The 21,836-nt window shown below is 43.2% G+C and overlaps 1 long non-coding RNA gene across 1 annotated transcript in view; it reads right to left on the bottom strand.

Annotated features, from left to right (window-relative positions):
* Positions 1-21,836, bottom strand: part of LOC141749664 (uncharacterized) — a 141,530-nt gene that overhangs the window by 42,707 nt on the left and 76,987 nt on the right. Inside the window, exon 2 of the long non-coding RNA XR_012589444.1 lies at positions 21,081-21,165. This is a non-coding gene — a long non-coding RNA (uncharacterized LOC141749664). The remainder of the gene's footprint in view (positions 1-21,080; positions 21,166-21,836) is intronic.

Genomic DNA, 21,836 nt, shown 5'->3' with positions numbered 1-21,836 from the left:
AATGTAGCCTTTGCAGGCTGACCAAGGGAGGCAAAGGCTTCTACCAACGCATTTGTTTGCAACTGATAACTTTTAGGAAAGACAACAGCATACATAGTGCGTAGCAATTCTCTGGGAAAGAACTAAAGCCCTACCGGTTTAACTTGATGTCTTTGTTTCTGCAAATGTAGTTTTTCAAGAAGTCTGAGTGTTGAAAATTATCATTTTGCAGCTTTTGGAGAACTAACATTGCAAGATAAGTCAGAACAAATTCGAGGCATTCATCCATTTTCAGTAGGGAATTCCTTCAGGTTGGATTAACCAAGATTTACTCAGTTTGCTTGTGTTCTGTCTGCTCATGTTGTCTTTGTACAAGTTCCAGCGAGCTCCACTGGAATTAATGTACTGATAGGGTCATGCCAGGGAAGCCTCATCTGAGATGAACCAGATTTCCACTGGCACTTACTGGATCTTAATAGCACATTTGAACTTGCATGTACTTACCTATATAGGCTGAGAGAGGGAGGCTGTAGGACCAGCAAACTGGCCTTCAGCTTCTCATGTGAACTTGTACGGCATGATCAGTCACCATGGCTTTTTTTGTCCCAGAAACAAGCACTTCCCCCTGTGTTCTCATACCTCTGTGCATTCGGAACAGAGTGTTCCTTCCCATGCTCCGACCAGGAGGACGATGAGGGGCTGGCCCCGAGGGGTGATAATGAAAATGCCTTGGTAATGAACCCATCTGGTGATGTCCTCATTGGCCTGGCTTTCAGTGCCAAGAAACTCAGCAGGGGTCACCCGCTCTTTAAAGCAAACATATGTACAATACGTACGGATTTTACTTTCCCTGAGATTTCCACCCCACCCCCCACTGCTAATGTTTTAAATACTTTCCCTGAAAATACTTCTCTGCAGGAACGGCTGCTAAGCAGATCTCCAACTTTGCTGCTACGCAATCTATTGGCCTGACCTTTTCAAAGCAAGAGTGCCCCAAATGAAGCCAAGAACTTGGCGTGACAGGGCCCACACTTTCAAACCAACACAAGTTAATGGGTATCAAGGCAACCCCCATATTGCTAATCTATAAAGGCCAGGATCTGCTTTCTGGCGCTGGGACTGATGCAGCAGCACCTATGTCCACAGAGATAATGTTCTTCCTTACCAAAAGAGTGCATTTTGGCAAAACTGTCTATTGAAAATGGTCTTTGGCCATGCTATCTCCAGACATGCCTGAGACATCATCTAGCAGAGCAATAACTAGCCCAGGCCATAAGCTTGCCACCTCAGCTAACCCTGAAACAGTTGTGTGGCAGTCCTCAAGCTTGTGCCCCCTTTAGAAGTATCCCAGGACATCAGCTAGCCCAGCCATCTCCTGCAGGACAAGCTCCTGGCAGGCAGGGCCTGGAAGTGAGGCACCAACATCTTCATCCACACCCAAACTCTGCAGCACAGGTCCATCATCCTCCATAGACAAAGTGTTGGCTCTTGTCACCTCCTAACAGACATAACCACAACTGGCAAACAACAAGATTAAAGGTCTGAAAGGGAAAAGAGCCCACCATCACCTGTGCCAGGGGACAGACACTGAACCAAGCCTACTGCTGAAGGATTTTAAGGAAACGTCCAGCAAATAAAACTAGTGGGACAAGCAGCACCTTCGGCCCCACTGGCCAGGAGGTCTCCCATAGCTCAAAAGTGCCCTCCTCTGGCTGATTTTGACAGATTCATCTATAATTGCTGGGATAACACTTTATGTGGGAAGAAATCATTAAAAATCAGCTGCAAAGTGACCACTGAAGACCAAATCATCCTGCAGGAGAAGGTTTTTCAAAAAAGTATGACAGATGGGACAGCTGCACCATGGCTCCCACCACAGTGTGCAGGAAGGAGCTCAGACCTGCAGGGAACAGTTACCCTCTGATGAAGTCCTCAGCCAGGGCTTCCACTTCAGGTCAGCTCATGTTTCTGAAGCCTCGCATTTTATGGCTCTCAACGTAGGTATTGAAAAAATTTACTTTTCAGAACTGAGTGCTGAGTTACAGAACACAATTTTCTGGCTCACAAATTTCCATACTGCTAAGTCATCTTTGGACTTTTGTCTCCAAGCAGTTGCCTGACATATCCCAAATGACTATTTTAGGAGAAGGCAAATCATGCCCTAGAAATGCCTGGTTTGCCTTTGCTGACTTTAACGGCAGTCTAGACAGTGAGCACAGATGGAGATGTCTGTATTTGGTCAGGTGAATCACACCCCCACAGACTCCGAGTTTCAAAACTTCACCCTTCACCCAAGCTTAAAAGTTGCTTTACTGGCTAAAGTTGTTCATGATGGAAACTATCCACCGATATCTTAGGAATCTCTGACTTACCCATCTGTCATTGCATGTGTATTGCACCTAGGTATGTCATAGCATTTTTTGTTTCTTTTCATTTTAATATCATGGAGAAGTTCCCTATTTTCCTTAGAAGATAATTCCACAGACTAGTAAGTCTTGTATTTATTCTCTCTCATTCTCCCTTATGGTATATCTTGGGCATTTCCTAGAGATGATGTGTTTGCATTTAAGGATCTATAATCCACACTTATGTTTATATACCTTATCCACTTTTTATTTAAATAAATGTATTTGTTTAAACAAAACAACCTAGAATCTCATTACTCACTTCAGTCTTCTTGTGCCATATTTTTCAACCGAGCCTCCTTGATTAGCTGATGTCAGTAAGGCACTGACTAGAACTACAACTTATGAGTCATTCTCCAAATATTTAAGAATGCTGACAACTGTTTAAGGAAATAAGAATAAAACCACCGTTTTGTAAATCAGTGGAAGTATATGTGAAAGCAAACCTTAGGCACCTCTCAATGGGCTTCTTTACATGTCATTAACCTCATCTGCATGATACCTAGACAAAGACATCACTAATTGTTTTTGTACCAAAACAGCAGTCAATGAGAAAGGATGTATTTTCAGAAATTAACGAATGAAAGACAATTAACAATAACATTGAGACTTCTACAGTAAGGTGAGGTTCATGGGGCAGAGGTTCATTGTGAAAAGCCTTAGAATGCTCTTATAGCGTTTCTAGGACACTATTATGATTTCATAGGACACCCTGTGTTGCAACATACGAGTAGGGGTAACACCACCTTTTTCCAGGGTGTATTTTTGCCAGCATGAGTTAAAGCTGAGTGTGCAAGGCTCCTCTGTATTTAGCCACATGTCCCTCATCACATGTTTGGGATTTGCCATCCTAAGGTCCCCTCCAGTTTGATAGCAGCATTCATTTCACCATCATTCTGGCTAAAAAGACCTTCCAAAATACCTTGATTACAGATTTTTTTTTTTTCCCTTGACAATTTGCCTCTCCACATGGCAGGGAGTAGTCCTGTTTTCAGTTGGTAGGTCCGTCTGGCATGACATGCAAACCACCTAAGACGTTTGCTTCAATTCCCAGCAGTCAGGACGGAGTGTATTTGAACTTCTTGGAACATGCCAGGCTTTGGGGTTTCTTGCATGTAATCATAAGTGAGCTTCCTTGCTTTGATTTCTGCATCAAGTCATGGGTGACAGAAATACTCTTCATTTTTCACTTACGTAGGTAGCTCCACTCTTAGATATAATTGCATAAGTCTATTTGGCCGACTCAGACAGCCACTTTGTTCTGTTAACATCTCTGCCCACACCCGTCCTCATAAGTTTGTGACTTGGCTTGGACTTTTCTAAACAGACCATTAAGGATTTATTAAATCTAGTCTCTCAATAAAAAGAATATATATGGTATTATAAAAATCAACTGCCTGGCTTAGTTTTTTTCCAGTTTGGTGATATTAGAGCTACATCACCCAGTCTACTGTCCCTTACAGTGGAAATGCTGTCTGGGTGGCTACTGCGGAGAAGGACGTAAGCCAATATTCCTCCAGAAGCACCAAGTCTTCTTGCCCTACCATTAACACTGGAAGATTTATTATTATGAAACATTTTTAATATAGCACTGCCAAAAAGCCAAGAATGGGGCTCTTTGGGCACTATACATCCACAAGAAGGTAGACCATCACTGCTTAGCTTGTAATACTAAAAAACAAAAAAAAAATACTAAGAAAAAAAAAAAGAGAGATAAACAGGGCAGGAGAAGGGCATTCCGGGTCTAATTCTGAGATTATGTGAACTATTTGTGAATTCCTCTTCCCTCTGAATGTCTTTTGAACAGTTTCTATGGGAAATATCTCTGTACTTCTGACAGTCTATAATGGGTAATAATAATTAAAGCACGTCTTAAATAGAAAATAAGAGTATATTTCTCAGAATCCTTACCAGGAAATAGGGTGGTTTGGCTTGGCAGAGTGGAAAAAAGCCTGGCATATTGTGTCAATATCACAGGATCTGCCTTTCTTTAAATATATAACATCTCTCATGGTTACAGTTTAACATATAACCATTCTCTTTCAAATTCTGTTTTCAATAGTTCCTCAACATTGAGATCGAGCTGCTTCTATTCCAGTCCTTTTCACAACAACCAAGTCTACAAAAAGATTTTAACACTTCACATGTTCATAATTACTTTAATCAAAGAACTCTGAAGAGCTCTGCTAACATTCATTAACACTTGCAACAGCTCCACAGGTCTGTTGTAGGGGGTTCCCATTTTATCCCCAATGTATAGACAGAGTAACTAAGGTAACAGCAGGCAAAAAGTATTTGACTTCCCACTCCCAAGCTGTAGTGTGTTAACTATTAGATAATTATTCTTCTACTGAGAACAGCTTAATGCTGTAATGTACAAATATTGACTGCTTGTGCTCAAGTGCTGCTCTCAAAAATCTCCTTCAGAGGTAGCTGCATCAATCTAGTTTCATGCAGGAATTACGGTCTATTTGCAAAGTTTGTAAAGGGATTTTGGCTGCCAGACTGTGGAAGTCCAGATTGAAAGTGTCAGTGCAGTCCCAGGACAAAGCAGTCCTCAGCTTTGAGGTGCACACAGTAGAAGACCTCCCTCATTAAAAACCAGGGACCCCATAATCCACACTCCCCCTGAGATACTACTGCGAGCCAGGGCATGGAGGGGTGTCATTTGGGTCACTGTCCCCCTCTGCACCGTCACCAAACACCCATAGCAAAGGCTTTTCCTCGGCAGGGGGTATCCAGAGGGACCAGCCCCAGCCTCATCCCAGTACCTGCCTCTGCCCACTCCGCTGCTTTTGGAGACGCGTTTTCCTGACAATGGAGAGAGCTGCAAAAACAAAACTGTGCACCTTTTCCAGGCTGGGAAAACATCCTGAACTGCTGCTTCCCTTCCACCCCATTACTAATCACTGGAAACAGCTGTTCCCTCTTTTTTCTTTTTTTCCTCTTTTTTTTTTTTTTCTTCTTTTTTGTTACTGTTTAATACCATTCTGATCAACTGGTTTTGGCAAATCAGAATAGGAGAAAGAAAATTCTTTCCACACAGCTGACAAATGTAAAGGCAGCTAATTGATACAATTCTTCATCTCCTAAGAAATTTTACTGAGACACCTTAAACTCATTTCATATACTCCAGCAGTACTCAGACCATCCTGTATACAAATTCATAGAATCATAGAATGGTTCAGGTTGGAAGGGACCTTCAAGATCATCTAGTTCCAACACCCCTGCCCTGGGCAGGGACACCTCCCACTAGACCAGGTTGCTCCAAGCCCCATCCAGCCTGGCCTTGAACACCTCCAGGGGTGGGGCAGCCATAGCTTCTCTGGGCAACCTGTTCCAGTGTCTCACCACCCTCACAGTAAAGAATTCCTTCCTGATATCTAATCTAAATCTCCCCTTTTCCAGTTTAAAACCATTACCCCTCGTCCTATCATTACACTCCCTGATAAAGAGTTCCTCCCCATCTTTCCTGTAGCCCCCTTAGGCGCTGGAAGGGGCTATAAGGTCTCCCCAGAGCCTTCTCTTCTCCAGGCTGAACAACCCCAACTCTCTCATAGCATTCACACCAGTACGCAAGAAAGGAAAAAAAACTATTTTTCATTTCCAGTCCTCTGACCCATCCAGGTCTCATGAACAACAGCTAATAAAGTAATAGGTTCAGATTTTGACAGTACCTACTAGGGTAGGTCAACCTAGAACAGCTTGAAGCTATTAAAACAGTTCTATATATTTCTGTGAACACACGTACCATAAAGTTAAAATGATGAAGTGCCTTGTACAAAGATTTTGAAAACAGTCAAGAACTGTTTGTTCCCAGCACTGGAGGAGTTACAGATCCCCAAGATGGACCATAGCTGCCAAACAAATCTAGATATGATGACAGCCTTTAATCGTCATCCCCTTCAAGATTCAGGGGGGGGATGAAAGTCCTTCATCCTGAAGGATGAAAACCTTCAAAGCTGAAGGTGGTGCAACTTGTAGTGTTTTAAAAAAATCACCACACAGATGGCAAAATAAATGCAGAAAGGAAGAGCCAACTGTGAACTTGCATGTATATGGGCCAGCTCCTCAGCTGTTAGGAGCGAGCCCAGTTTATACTAGCAGACACTCTGAATCCACGGTTAGGGCTTTAGGGTTTTTTTGTTTTGCTAGGGATTTTGTAGTTGTTGGTCAGTTTGGTATTTTTTAGAGATGATGATCATAGAATCATTGAATGGTTTGGGTTGGAAGGGACCTTGAAGATCATCTAGTTCCAACCCCCCTGCCATGGGCAGGGACACTTCCCACTAGACCAGGTCACTCAAAGCCCCATTCAACCCCAATCTGCCCTTGAACACCTCCAGGGATGGGGTATCCATAACTTCTCTGGGCAACCTGTTCCAGGGTCTCACCACTCTCACGGTAAAGAATTTCTTCCTGATATCTAATCTAAATCTCCCCTCATCCACTTCAAAACTGTTACCCTTTGTCCTATCACTCCACTCCCTGATCAAGAGTCCCTCCCCATCTTTCCTGTAGCCCCTTTAAGTACTGGAAGGGGCTCTAAGGTCTCCCCAGAGTCTTTTCTTCTCCAGGCTGAACAACCCCAGCTCTCTCAGCCTGTCCTCATAGGAGAGGTGCTCCAGCCCTCTGATCATCTTTGTGGCCTCCTCTGGACACACTCCAACAGGTCTGTGTCCTTATGTTGGGGCCCCAGAGCCGGATACAGGTGGGGTCTCACCAGAGTGGAGTCACCTCTCTCGACCTGCTGGCCACACTTCTTTTAGCACAGTCCAGGATACAGTTGGCTTTCTGGGCTGTGAGCACACATTGCTGGCTCATATTGAGCTTCTCATCAACCAACACCCCCCAAGTCCTTCTCCTCAGGGCTGCTCTCAAGCCACTCTCTGCCCAGCTTGAATTTGTGCTTGGGATTGCCCTGACCCACATACAGGACCCTGCACTTGGCCTTGTTGAACTTCACGAGGTTCACATGAGCCCACACCTCAAGCTTGTCCAGGTTCCTCTGAAAGGCATCCCTTCCCTCCAGCATGTCAACGACTCCCCACAGCTTGGTGTTGTTGGCAGGCTTGCTGAGGGTGCACTCAATCCCACTGTCCATGTCGCCGACAAAGATGTTAGACAGCACCAGTCCCAGTACTGACCCCTGAGGAACACTACTCGTCACTGTGGAGAGATCTCCGCTTGGGAGATCAAACCGTTGACCACAACTCTTTAATTGCAACTATCCAGCCAAACGATAAAGCTATTTAGGGGTATTTTATACCATGATGATAAAGCTATTCAGGAGTTGGTTTAGTTTTTTCCTTATACCCATTCTCTTCCTCCCCAGATCCAGCTCCCATAAAGCTGAACAGACCCTCGTAGCCTCAGTGGGAGTAGAGACAGGGCTTTATGCCTGATGGAGGCCACCGAATTCTGTGCTGAGGAGCAGGGTAGGTTGGCAGTACCATATGTCTGCCCCTCCATAGTCTTCAGCAGCCTTATCACCATGGCAATGGAGAAGGAACATCGGTTTGAGAAAAGCCTAGGGCAATAATGTAGTGAAGGGATTCAACCTGGGAACGCTGCCTGGTTAGTGCTTATCCAACCTAAATCCTCCTTTGCAGGTAATCCTCAAGCTGTTTTTAATCAGCCTCCTGTACCCAATTTCTGGAATGCCACAGGAGATGTGACTCTGCATCTCCCTATTGCTATTTTCACTGCTGGAAGGACAGTGAAAAGGCTAACCTCCCCTAATAAGTGTTGCCATACCAAAATCAGAATGAGTTTAACTACCTCAATCCATGCACCTGAGTGGACTCTTAGATCAGTCTACTACAGCTGAACCCATCCTGAGAGCACCCTTAAGTCAGCCAGTATTGGCTTATGGTGACTTGGTATTTCAACATAACTACGGGGACAAACGGGATGAAGCAAAATCACATGACAGGACCATGCTGCTTTAAATCAATTTCTAAATTACTTGGTCAGGTCAGCGCATTGGACCAGACAAGGAAGGAATCTGTTCAAAGAAGGAACTGTGAGACCCGATAGAAAAAACATGACCTCCATCCCCCCAGCATGAATACATCTACCAGCAGAGCACTATTGGTGGTGGCAGTGATGCAGAAAAAGCCTACTACAAGTAATTAACAAATATATTTAAGCCATAAATATATCCCACTTCTTAGTTTTGATTAGGCAGGACTCACGTGATTACAGGTCAGCATTAGAACACAAAAATCCTCATGTCACCAAGCCAAACAGCCTTCCAAATATCACTCCTCCTCCCACCGCCTTCTGGGTTTCGCAGGAATTGTTTCATGATGGTCAACCCTCGATTCCATCTGTTGTATCATGACAGCCCTTTGCACAAAAGAACAGAAGAGCAGGGTTTGTTTCTAAGCCGATAAAGGAATGTGGCAATTTTTGAGAGACTGGCAGAAAAAAAAGAAATCTGAGTTTCAACAGCATGCCTTGCAGTCAAGGGGCACGCAGAAATTAAAAAGGGAGCAGAGCTCCTAAGGGTCTTTTGTTTGGCTTTTTTTTTGTTTGTTTTTGGTTTTGTTTTTTTTTGGGGGGGGGAGGGGGGTTGGTGTTGATTTGTTGTTTTTTTTCACTGAGCAAGGAACAGGTGTTCAGCTATTTCATAGCCAGGAGCATCATTCCAGTCAGAGATGCCTCTCCAGCGTCAAGGGTTTTCCAGGAACACATTTGCACTCATTAGCAGTTATTGCCACAATGGTACAAGTCAGCACAAGCTTGGGGTGCTGGCACAACGGTAAACTTGGTTGCAGTCCAGAAAAGCATATTAAGTTTGTTTGATTGAGGTGAAGGGAGATGTAGTGAAACAAAGCATCCTCTAGGTACCTTTAGCTAATCATAAAAGAAAAATAGAGGGAAAGGAAACAAAAGTAATTGTGTGTTGACTTGTATGTCCAAATACCGTCATCAGAAACACTTTGCCAGGCAAAATGCTCACACTTACACATCAGACTTGCCTATTCAAGCACTGCGACTATGGGTATATACCAGGTACCACTCAGGAAAATGCACCTAATCAACCTCATGCACATATCGCCTCATTATGTGCTCGGACTTAGAGCTCTCGTGCTCGAAAATAATCCTCCCAGACGTACACCCCAGACTATTTCAGTACCCAGCCCTGTATTTTCACCGATTTTGACATTTATTCAATAACACTATCTAATACTCAGCCAGCAGTTCACATTTTCATATTCTTCAGACAGAAATCAGCTTTCAATGCGTATCTGAAGGCATCAGCTTATATCACTCCTCAGACACACTATTTTAACTAGGTTCTAACTAATGTTATTTAGGCATTAACTCATTACATTAGCAAATCTGATCTATGACAGTAATTGCTCTCTAACAGCTACTGTCTGGCCACCCTCAGCTCTGCATCTCCTCAGCAGCAGCCTCACGGGAGAGGCTCTGGTCCTGATGGACATCAGGATCAAACCTCCCTTTCCTGCCAAGAGGCAGCTTTTGTCCACATCTGCCAGCTAGAAGCTAGGCCAGGAACTACAATGTGGAGAGAAACATCAGAAGCAATCAGACTTTCTGGAACAATTTTCAAAGAAGAGGCTGCAAAGCCTGTGTTTTGGATAAATGAATAAACCACTTCCGTGCAGGCTATTGGTCAAGAGCATTAACTCCACATTATCTGCAGCAAACACTCCCGTTTTCTGTCTGCCTCCTGCCTCTGAACTTCACCTCAGTGATGGAAACAACAGCCGCACCTTTCACCTTCCTCAACCTTCGGGGAGATAGCTTGCTTTCCCCATTCTCTCTGGGACCTCAGGAATCCCAACTCCCAACAGTAGGAAAAGGGACAGATTCATCCCAAACGCTTGTGTCCAAACAGGGACCTTGTTTGCCAGTCTGCTTGCTGTTTTGGTGGCATGTCTGAAGACCTTGCATAGTCTCTGTGAAGCCAAGCAGTGTGTAGCAAGTGTCCATGCTCTTGTTTTTGATGCCACAGGAGGCACAGAACAGCACTAACCCTCAAACAGTGCTAAGGATACATGGGGACCATGACGGCAGGAAGGAAACATCTCATTCTGGAGCTCAACAGCTTTCTGCAAAGAGCTGTGATGGGGGAAGAAGAGCGAGACCTCCGTGCCATGGTTTGACGATACACTGGGTCCAGTCTGCATCCTGACCAAAACTGCCACAGCCACACGGGGCAAAATGCGGCACAGCTATAAGCTCTACCAGTTCAAATTTATTCAATACGTTTCAACATGTCAACTTTGTATGAGCAGGCTTTATGCCAGATCAAATATCACCTGCCTGCACCACTCTTAACTTTACGCTGGATCAAGTCTTCTCCATCCTCCTGCCACCAGCATAAAGCTGAAATAAAACAGCAAAGCCAGTATGGATTCTGCATCTTGTGCTCAATAGGAAGGCAACTGCATTCCCATCCCTGACCTACATCAATTTACTACCTCTGGGTGCACAGATCTGGTACTGTACAACCACAACCTGATGATGTAATTATACAACCACTTTTCCAGGAAAAAAACAGAGTTTGAGAAGTTTCCACTTTCCTGCCTGACCCAAGTCTCCTGTTCCCATGTCTACACCTCAGTTTACCTCCTGTTTGCTTGTGCTGATGCAACTGGCTGTGGGGCTATGCGGAAAACTTGGTCAGGGAAACATCTTCTGGATAGCAGTCGGGTTGTGGTTGTTTTTTTTTAATTTTGGATCATTTCATTTCTCCACAAAGAGCTGTCTCAGCACAACTGAGGGGGCAATGAACTGTGTGGTACAGTGCCAGGAGCAAGTGGCCAAAGGTGGGGGCAAAGCTTTTAAATTGCTTCTGCTGCTGGGGAAAACATTCATGTAACTGCACCCCGAGTAACGTTTGCTGCCAACCTCCTGAGCAAGCTATCGGCAGAGCATTTGCATTTGAATTGAGCGAAAAATCCCCAAGGAGCATGTCTAGGCAGGTGGCTCGTCTAGAGTTGGTCAGAGGTGGGATGGAAGGAGGGCATTCTTCATGAAAATTGGGTAAACAGTTCCCCGGGCTCCTACACACTACAAGGATTTTAGGTTGTTTCCAAAACTTTTACCTATCTATCTGTACCTTTGCCTTAAGCTTTAATAAATAAATCTTCCCTTTGCTTTGCAATGAAACCTGTCTAGGGTCATGGGACCAGACTCTGCGCAATGGAAAAGCTCATCAAGCTAATTAATTACTGCTCCTGCCTCCCTCAGCATCAGAGAATGAATCCAGGTCCTTTGGCTCCAGCTACATGAACTAATGGGAAGGCACTTTTAATCACAGCTAGGGACTTCATCCTCCGTAGTTTGCAGTCTTTGAGCTTGGTCCACAGCAGGGAATTTTCCCTGTTGTAGCTTGTGGAAAATCGATGGGAGCCACAAGCGTGGGCCAGGCTGCGGGGAAACCTAGACTCCGAATCGATTGTGAATCTTGCCGAGAGTGGTAAAGGCACATACCTGCTGCCAGCCAAGTCTGCCTAATGCCACGGCTGATACTGTCTGCTGCTGGATTTTTATCTGCTTGCCTATTTCAGGGGCAAAAGGGGTGAGAGAGGAAGGGGGAGGTGAGGGTGGTAGCAGGATTACCACATATAGTCATTATAATCATTAACCACAGCGCACTAAATGAATCATTAGGCATCACAACAGATCCACACATGCTTTACTTCTCAAAGCTTCCTGACTTGAATCTGTTTTCTGTACAAATGCCCAGCGATTGTTTCAAGCAACCGAGCACATTTCCAATGTTACTGCTGCAACTCCTTCCAAAAAAATAACTAAACAGATGAAGCTCTGCTGAAGGAACAGATCTGTTTATAGAACATACTTTTCTTTCACTAGACCAAATATATTCAGCCGTCTCAAATAAATATGTACATTAAAAACTTGATAACTGGCTAAATCAGAAAAAGAAAGAAACAGCAAATGGGAAATTATGTAACGAAGAGCAACTTTGATAAGAATGTGCATTTTAAAATACTTTATGCATGCTATTTCGAGGCTAAATCTGAGAGCAATTTTTTTAAAAATCAAATATCTAAGACTGAATAAAATGTTCCATTAGAGACAGAGAGGAACAAAAATACGAAGGAAAGGGATTATTTTTAAAAAATAAATAAGTCTTCAATCTATAGTATTACAACCTAAATGTTGTCTTAGCCTCGAATATAAGAATCTGAAAGCAAATCTAACCAGGCAAATACAGCAATACTGATTTGTTTGGGTTTATTATCCAAGCTAAAAAAAAAAATAATTATTTTTTTTTCCAAATTCTATTGTTCTTATTACTCAAGCAGCTATTTCCACAGTCATATGCTTGCAACAGTACCTGGCAGCAGTTTCAATAAGTTATCTGAGTATTACAAAACAGCTTTACAAGAGCAGACAAAACTGCTCCATTCAACCCTCCTAAACTGATCCCCTTTTGGCTTTCATTCCAAACTAGCCCCTCTGGAACAGCCCTCCCCGTATCACAAGGCTGCTGAGATCACGCCAACTGAGTCAAAACCCCAAGAAATCACAACAGGATTAAAAACTCCTGAGGACAGAAGCCAACCAGCAGTTTTTCCATGGACATTAATAAAAGCAGGATCGGGCCATAAACACAATACCGTAATCTTTCAACCTTTACTCAGGTGTAGAGGTCTGGGCTGTGGCTTCTTGTATGCTTGCACAGTACTTAGCAGGCTGAAAGAAGTAATGGTAATTATGCAAGTAACAGTTGGCTTCATTAATTCAGCTCCGTTGAACAAAGGTTGCAGGAGCAGACTCAAGATTATATATCATATCTTTCTAATCCTTCAGCTTATTCTGATTTAATAGAGAGGACATGTGCAACATTCACCAGCAGAGCCCTGGGCACACAGGTAAGTCAGCAATAATCACCACAGCTGTATCGGTCCAGGTAATACCGTCTTATCTATCAGCTGTCTCGGCAGTTTATATGAGCTGCTTATCTCAAAGAGCTATTAGATCTGAACTTGAGTTCAGCCTTTTGTTTGATCTTGTTTTCTTCTGCATTCGTTTGAAGCTCCGCATATCGTGCTTTTAATTTTGCATCAAAATGCATCAGGGCCTTTAATTTTATTCCTGCTACTGATGCAATATGGTCTTAGCAACAATGGGAACACTGAGCAAGTCATGAAAATAATAAACCATGCTAGGTCTGGAGGCTATGAAATCAGTTCAAACATACTGCGGGGAGCTGTACTGCCTGCACTGAGACACATGGCTTTCCATGGGCACCAGCCCATTTATGAGTCATGAAACATAATGGAGTATTGTTGAAAGCTTTGGGACCATGAGAAATTATCTACTGCCCGGCATGGGGAATGGTATAAACTGGCAAGGAACTGGAGTTACATTCTTTTACAGAAATGAAATCAGACAGCCTTGGCCTGCTTTCCAGTATACAAAACCACAAATCATGATGACAACTCCTTAATTAGGACTAATTTTTTTTTTTTTTTTTAAAAGAGTTGCCACTGCACTAACCAGCCAGGGAAGCCAACATTTTCTCTGTCCCTAGCCGAGCTATAACAAGGCAGGGGAGGTGGGGAAGACAAAAAGGAGGGAGGGTAAATGAGACGGGTGTCTCAGCATGAGCCGTGAAAGCAAATGTGCCTTTCTCTCTCCTGCACCAGGTGACATTCCCTCATGCCGAGGATTTGGTACACATGGGCAAGTAGAACAAAAACTATTTGCTTCATATTATGGTGGGATAACAACACGGTTCCCTAGGTGTGCGTATCTCCATGCAGAGGAGAGCTGCCAGTGTGGAGGCAGCCTGTTCTGCAGGGGAGAGCACAGGGCTGGATGTCATTTCTAATCCAAACCCCATCTTCCTCCTGGATCCTGTGCCCTTAGAGTAAAAATTTTAAATGTCCCTCTGACTGAAAAAGCAAAAATCCTTTTTTTAAATGAATGGTGAAGAGCTTAGGAAATCGCATAACTGCAGGAATACAGAGCTTAATGAATAATTACCTGATAGGGGACTGAAGAAGAACGTCAGACTCTCCTCAGCGGTACCCAGTGAAAGCACTAGGGGCAATGGGCACATTGAAACGTGGGGAACTCCATTTAAAACACAAGAAAAAGTTGCTTTAGTGTGAGAGTGGTCTGAACAATGGAACAAGTTGCCTTGAGAGATTGTGGAGTCTCCATCCTTGGAGACATTCAACATGGCCCTGAGGAACCTGCTGTAGTTATGCTTGCTTGCGGGGACAGAACTAGACTAGATGATCTTCAGAGGTCCCTGCCAACCTTAACAACATTGTGATTGCAGGAGATACTCCATCCACTCAGCGTCCCCAGAAAAGCGCAGTAGAACTGGAAATGCAGCACGAAGTGGGACGACCCACCGTGTCAGTACGACTTGCCCAGGTCAGCTGTGTCCATGAAAGCGTGTAAGGGTAAAGCCAGACTATAATGGGCACCTTAAACCAGAGGTTTTGCACAGACTAAATGCCTTCCCAATCAAAAGAAATCCAGGAGAGCTAAATCAAGAGTTAACAATGTGAATGTTCATTTGAATATTTATATAGATTTGCTCCTTCCATGCTCACACATCTTTTGTGCTAGCTTGCCATGAGCTTTGGAAAGATCAGATTTTACTGGTAGAAATGCGCACGGAAAGCACATTTGCATTTACTTTGGAAATGCCTGTACAACTCATCCAATCAAGGAGACAATAACAATATTATGTGTATTCTCTAACGAATCTCAGTTAACTGATATAATCTGGGTATTGAGGTTTTATTACGTATTCAGTGAGCCCAGAAAGGTGAATAAAATCCCAAAGATTAACAGCTCTTAACAAATCAGTTACTAACCTGGAATTAAAATATGCTAGAAGAAATTATGGTCTGTGTATCAATGATGAATGAGCAGAAACGGACAAAACTGAATGGATATTCAGGTGAGAATCAGTCAGTCTACAAATGCAAACTCATCTTCCATTGTGTAGCAGTTGCATCATGTTACACATTGCCAATAATAAATCAGGAGCTCACTTCCCTCCCTCTGCCATGGATTATCTGAGATGGGACCAGGAGTGGACGAGCTCCATTCTCTTCCCTCCCCCAAGGAAATCTCAAATTGATCAAAGCATAAATGCTGCCTGAAGCATGTGATTACATTTGACATTGATGACACTTTTTTCCAAGTTCAAGAAGGTATCAGTGGTCCTTAAAGACTGCAGTTTGGCTCCAAGTTTGCAAATCCCCATGAGCTGTATAAGCACAGTAGGGCTACCAGGCTTCAATATAGAGCACGTGGTTTGCAGAGGGAATGGGTAGATGCAACTCTGGAAGCTGAGGACAAACATAATTTCTGAAAGTGGCATTCCTTAATATGACAAAATATAAATGGATGCATCTCACTTCTGGCCCCCAGGTTTAAAATGTTGAGTTTGAACTACAGTTGCAGCAGAAAGTTTTTCTGGAAGATTGTGAAGTCCTCCTTCCTCTAGAAGTAGAGAGAGAACTTCATAGGGATTCAAGAGACATGGACTCAATTCCTAGCTCAACCCCAGCTGCCTGTGAGTGCCTGAGCAAGTTGTTTCAGCCAGCCTGGTTTTTTTTGGTTCACCCTGTAAAGCCCAGACTGCAAGCTCTATGTCAAAAAGTATCTGGATAATATGCTTAAAATAGAGAGTAAGGCATTCAGAGGTCATGGTCCCAGGCAAGTGGGCAGGAGGGGAGATATGATCTAGCAACACCTGAAAAGAGTCTAAAGAAAGATGGAAGGGAAACCCCTATGAACGGCTTCAGCTTAAAGCTGAGGCACTGGCGTTTCATCCAAATCAACAAAAAATACCTCTCTGAGAGAACACGTACAATCTTTGGGGAAGGGACCACACATTTTCCATATTTGCCTATTACTCAAAGCAGTACTGCTTTGATCCTAGCTGCAGGAACTTCTGAAGACGCATTTACAGTACAGTTCATACTAGCATCGCTCATTTAGACATGCCCACGGCACTGTTATCAATATCTGATCTAGTTAGCATAGAAGTATGGCTGACAGCAGTGGGAGTTTCAGCTCAAGCTCAGTATGCTTGCCCAAGACTTTGCGAATATATTTGGCAACTAAGCATCTGCCAGGGCCGTTACACCGCTATTGGTACGGGTACATGAGGTGGAGCAATCACACCTTCACTTGGACGGCAGACCTACTCTGTGAGACAGAAGTAGTGCTGGAGACCCAGCAATCAGGCAACTATGAGAGACAAAAAAGGAGAGTGTGAGTTTGGGGAGGCCTTAGGCAAACTCTTTGGACGAGCGAATGTCTGCGTTTCACTCCAAGAGTGAGATATCTTTCCTTTTATTGGAAACCATCACTACATAAAATTTTATATTCTCCCCATACACATACCTAATGAGAACTGAGAACTCTTGCACATTACTGTTGTTCCTGGATAACCAAAATGTCACCTTCATACCTACTTGTGTGTTACAGTTCTACCTCATACTCTCTAAAAGTGCACCTGGTCCATTAAAAAAATTAAAGACCTCAATGTTTGCGACAATCGCATCTACCTTAATGTCTTCCAGGTTCTTGGCTGAGATGACGCATCCCAATAACGCAGCAAAAGAAAATGTCCTCTTTCAAACAAACTAGACTTTTGTTTTCCACAAAGCTTTTCCAAGTCCCGGACATTTGGTCATAGTAAATTCAACCTCTCTGACTTTACCTCTCTGATCCAGCAATAAGTGGGAGGCTAGATCGAACCAGAGTTTAAAACCATGTCACCACCAACCATCTTTGGAGAAAGACTGAGAGAAGATCCAGAAAGGATTTGATCTCTAACCTACCAAGTAGTGTTACGGAAATAAAATTTGAAGTCCTAGAACTTTGTGAATTTGAATAAGTGGTGAGCTTTGGCCAAGGAAAGCAATGAAGGTGAAAGCAGGACTTCAAAACAAATATTTTCCTGCATTCCTAAAAGGCCTTTAGTTTAAAAAAAGCATTTGTAATAAAATCTAAAACAAGTTTTAAAAACTTCAGAAGCCAAGGGCACAAACAAGTTCCAAGACAGTCAGAAGAACTGTATCATTGCATAAATTGTGGGGAGAAAAAAACCCCATTAACTTAATGACATTGGTCAAAAAGTAAACTATGAAATCAGAGTGGGGGTCGTTTGTTTATTTGTTTTTAAAAGATCACACACATTCTAAAGCAGGTTTTGAGGGATTTTTGTTTTTGGGGGTGGCCTTCCCTTTTTAATGTCTGCCTTATTTTCCTCTAGCTATTTTGTGCCACTGATTATTCTGGAACAAAATCTCACCTCACTGAATTACAGCACTTTTATAAGTTATGCAACATAGAAAGTAATAGCTCAGTAATTGTCAATATTCAGCCCATCTTGTGGGAAACCAAAGAAAATTATAAAAGTGAGAGGCAATTTATGAAAAGAATGTCCATTGCATCAGCCAGTCCATCTGTGAAGTTTTGTTCATTATGTAGGTTATAACACTGACATATGGAAGAGACATTTCTCTGTTGTAGTCTAGATGAAAGAAGTTAGAAATGTTTTATTTCTCAACTAGAAAATCATATGGAGACCCTCACAAATTTAAAGACTCCTAATATGTTTTGCCTTTGTCCTTTTGTATAGCCTTCTTTTTTTCCCCCCCTCAATATGTAGACTAATTAGAGCGATAAAACAACTCATATAAGATGTGACTCACACAGCCCTTAAAAGAACAATACGGTATTACCCTCAGACAGGGAAACAGCCCAGCTCACAATGGGCAATAACTTCAGGCCTGGGGATCATTCCCACGGATGCTTAGATATCGAGCTTAATTGCAAGGTCAGGTTAGGCAAGCCTAATTTTAGACTTATTTCCTACCCACATGTCCAGATCCAAGCCTTTGTACTTGGAAACTGCAAATAAAAATGGCTAGCTTTATGGCTTGCATTTGCATGTATAGCACGGGAAAAATCCAACCCCTGGTGTTTTTAAGAAAATCCTGGCCCTGGGTGTGGCAGCCCAATGCCTTCTGCATGGAATTTGCCCAGAGATATCAAGCAGACAAGATGCAACTCATACAGTTCTTAGAAGAGGAACACGGACTATATAAGTGCGCTGCATAGGATTAAGACATAGCAACTTGGCCTTGTTGAAATGAAGAACAAAACAGGCTAGCAACTTCGTGAGTGATAAAACCCAACTGCAAGCATTAACAGCAATACTAAGGAGGTCTCGAGTCTGCTTATCCAAGCCATGCTCCTGTCACGTCATGGCAGGATGACTGTTGCAGTGCATTAAACCATTTCCCACTTGAGGACCATGCTGGGCCACCCAAGGCAGAGTCTTGTGATCATTCCCCATAATGACCAAGGAAGGGAGTGCACAACTGCCTCAGACCTTGACATACTCCTTTTGTGCGCATCCAGCTTCCCACCTTTTGGCTGCTACTCCAGCACTAGTATTGCAGCCCGCTCATTTGCATGTGATGTGCCAAGTGCACCTGCTGATTGCTTTTCTTGATGATGAATCCATAGGGAAGTCTCTCTGTGTATGATTGTGAAAGGACAAGCGTGCAATTGTAGTGGGGAACAGAAGATGAAGAAAAGGCAAGAGAGACAGAGTTTACGTAAGTTTAATATACTACAGAGCAAATCACACTAAATTACAGACAGTACTCCAAAACCTCTCATTCCTTTTGCAATAGCCATCAGATGACAGCTCACTGCCATTCCCCTCAATTCCCATCCCAGCTGTTGAACAACCCACTTGCTGTCCTTATGTCCTGTGACATGCAGAGCAGATGCCAACAGCCCCACATCATAAAAGACTTCAGCCTATGCAGGGCCTGAGTCTTCCCTGCTCAGCTGTCACGGCCATAGTTCGGTGTGAGATGAATTATAGATTTCTCTTCAGAAATGCTGTATTTCACACAGTTTCTGAAAGAGCGTTCATCACCCTCTCAGGAAGAAGCAACTGGGTTATGACAAACCCAACTTCTCTACATATGTGTTTACCTAACTAATGAGAAATGAGGAATGTCTGACTGTATGCAAAGTCAAATTCCTCCAGAGATCAAGTATGCTTAGATCTGGCCATGAGAGTAACTAATAATATGCAAGTGTTATGAACTATTTACAGGCTTAACCCAACTGCAATGAAGTCAACGATTTAACTCTCCCTGCCTTCAAAGGGAAAGGGATCTGGGCCTCAGCGCATACTTGCGGCACAGCTCACTGCTAGGCTGGCTCATCTCCCTGCCATGAGTTTAGTAGCTGTAGCCTGTACAGCATAAATCCCCAAATTACACCTACTTCCCGCTATGGCAAATTCTGACGATTCTGTGCCTTCCCGCCCCGCCCCCCCCCCCCCCCCCCCATGCATTTATTTGAAATAATGGCACTAAATTATATAATTGGATACACATATACACTTCAGAGTGAACAGAAGGACTGAAAATCATCAATCCTTTCCGGACAGACAGATGGAAGTTCTGTCTCAATCATATTGTTAACCAAGCAGAAGTCATACTAAAGTCTCCTGTGAGCTCCTGCTTTCTCTAGACGTTGCTGTAAAGAACAGCAAGCAAGAAATACCACTGCAGCAGTGTACTCCAAGAAGATGCAATTAAGATGCCTTTGCAGCTCTTCTGCATGCTTACCAGCATAAGCTCTTCCTATAGCAGAACGAATTTCGTTCAGCAGTCAGAGCGCAGGAATGGCATCCAGAGCTCCTGAGCCTTGCCAGCCATTTGTCCCATTTGTCCAACCATCTTGCACAAGCCACTTAATCCAATTTTATTTTTTTCAAGCTGGTTACCTGAAATAGGGCCTGATCCAATCCCCAAAAAGGCAAATGGGAAATTTCCAGTCCACTTCAATGGTACCCACCGGCTCATAGGCCTTGACATCTATATTTAGACACTTAAATATAGTAGCCTGGGCTTCAGAGATTACTGAGTGCCTACAGCTGCCACTGATTTCAGAGAGAGGAAAAGAAGAACAAATCTCTGGTTCAAAAAGTTTCTCAGTTGCAGACTACTGCAGGCTAGGAAAGTATAACCAAGGGAAGTATCACTGTATTCTTGCAGTGTTACAGATTTCTCCTTACACAGCTGCTGTGACCCAAATGAGACCCAAGCTAGAGGACTACCTGCACTTCTGGGATGACTCTCTGTTCCTTCCCACAGACTCAAGTACTAGGGATTCCAAGTCATTGCAAAGACACAGCTTAAGTTCTCCAATATATGGTCACACTCATCGCAAAGGCTTAGAAAGCTTCACACAGACAAACTGAGCAAGTTCTCAGAGAAATGAGACCAACCCTATTCTCTAAAGACCATCCAGCCCAGTTCCGTCCAGTTAGACTGGTATTCTGCACAATATCCCCATTTTGTCTAAGCCGCAGAAATCCATTGAACTGATACTCCACAGTAGTCAAAGCACATCCTCAGCACCAGGACCTTAGGTAGACAGAGTGAGGGGGACAGTGATGGGCACATGGCTGGAACCACTCAATTGCCACCAGAACCAGCAAAGACGACACAAGAGCAATACGCAGAGGTAAGGAAAGAGACAGGGCTCAAACATGATTCATTCGTTGTATTCTTCAAGGCAGAAATAACATTACTTCTTTGCACGTGTCCTTTCATTTATGAGATTAGCACTTTCACTGTAAATCATTTTAGTTACAGAAATATAGGTTACCTTATCTTACACAAGTTCCCTTTGCTTCATTTTGGGGACTTAGCAGCAGTGGAATTCACCCTCTTGTTTGTGCCTTGGATGGGCCCTAAGCATTAAAAAAAAAAAAAAAAAAAGAAAAGGAAATCATCAGAAAAAGCTTGTGTTGCTTCTTACTATCTTTCTATGACGTTTTCATTTGAGTTCATCACAGTCGTCAAGTTCACATTCAAACCTCTTCCTCATTTATGAACCTGTTGCCCAAGTTCAACAGCAAGAGTCCTGAAGGTCTGGTAGTCTTCAAGAGCTACTTGTCAGACAGTTTAACTACCGTGAATCTCCTTAAATCCTCATGCTTATATCTTTCAGACATATATTTAAAACAGTTTACAGGCACCATTCCTGAAGTGGACCATGGAATTGTGATGATGTCAGGTAAAAATCACCAGTAAGATATGCAAATGTCATACAAAGTGTGCAGTCCCAAAACTTGACACAGAATCAGATGCACAAATAATGCTGGAATAAGCCTGGAAAACCAGGTTACAATTTACTCCTGTGCTTATTCTCCTTGACCTGCACACCTCAAGTTCAGTCAAAGGACAGTGATTCCAGTGCACTACAAATCAGACACCAACACAGAACGTCTATCAACCAAAATTTATCTCAACTAGGAATAGTCCGCATTTTGCAAATAATATATGATATACAAATATCGTGTGGTAGTAATAATGATGTCAGTTTGCAAAGCTGTATTTTTCTATGTATAATGCAATTCTA

The sequence above is a fragment of the Larus michahellis genome, chromosome 11, assembly GCF_964199755.1.
Source record: "Larus michahellis chromosome 11, bLarMic1.1, whole genome shotgun sequence".
NCBI classification, from domain to species: Eukaryota; Metazoa; Chordata; class Aves; order Charadriiformes; family Laridae; genus Larus; species Larus michahellis.
The sequence above is the reverse complement of the archived record's forward strand: the minus strand, read 5'-3'. Positions and strand labels throughout refer to the sequence as shown.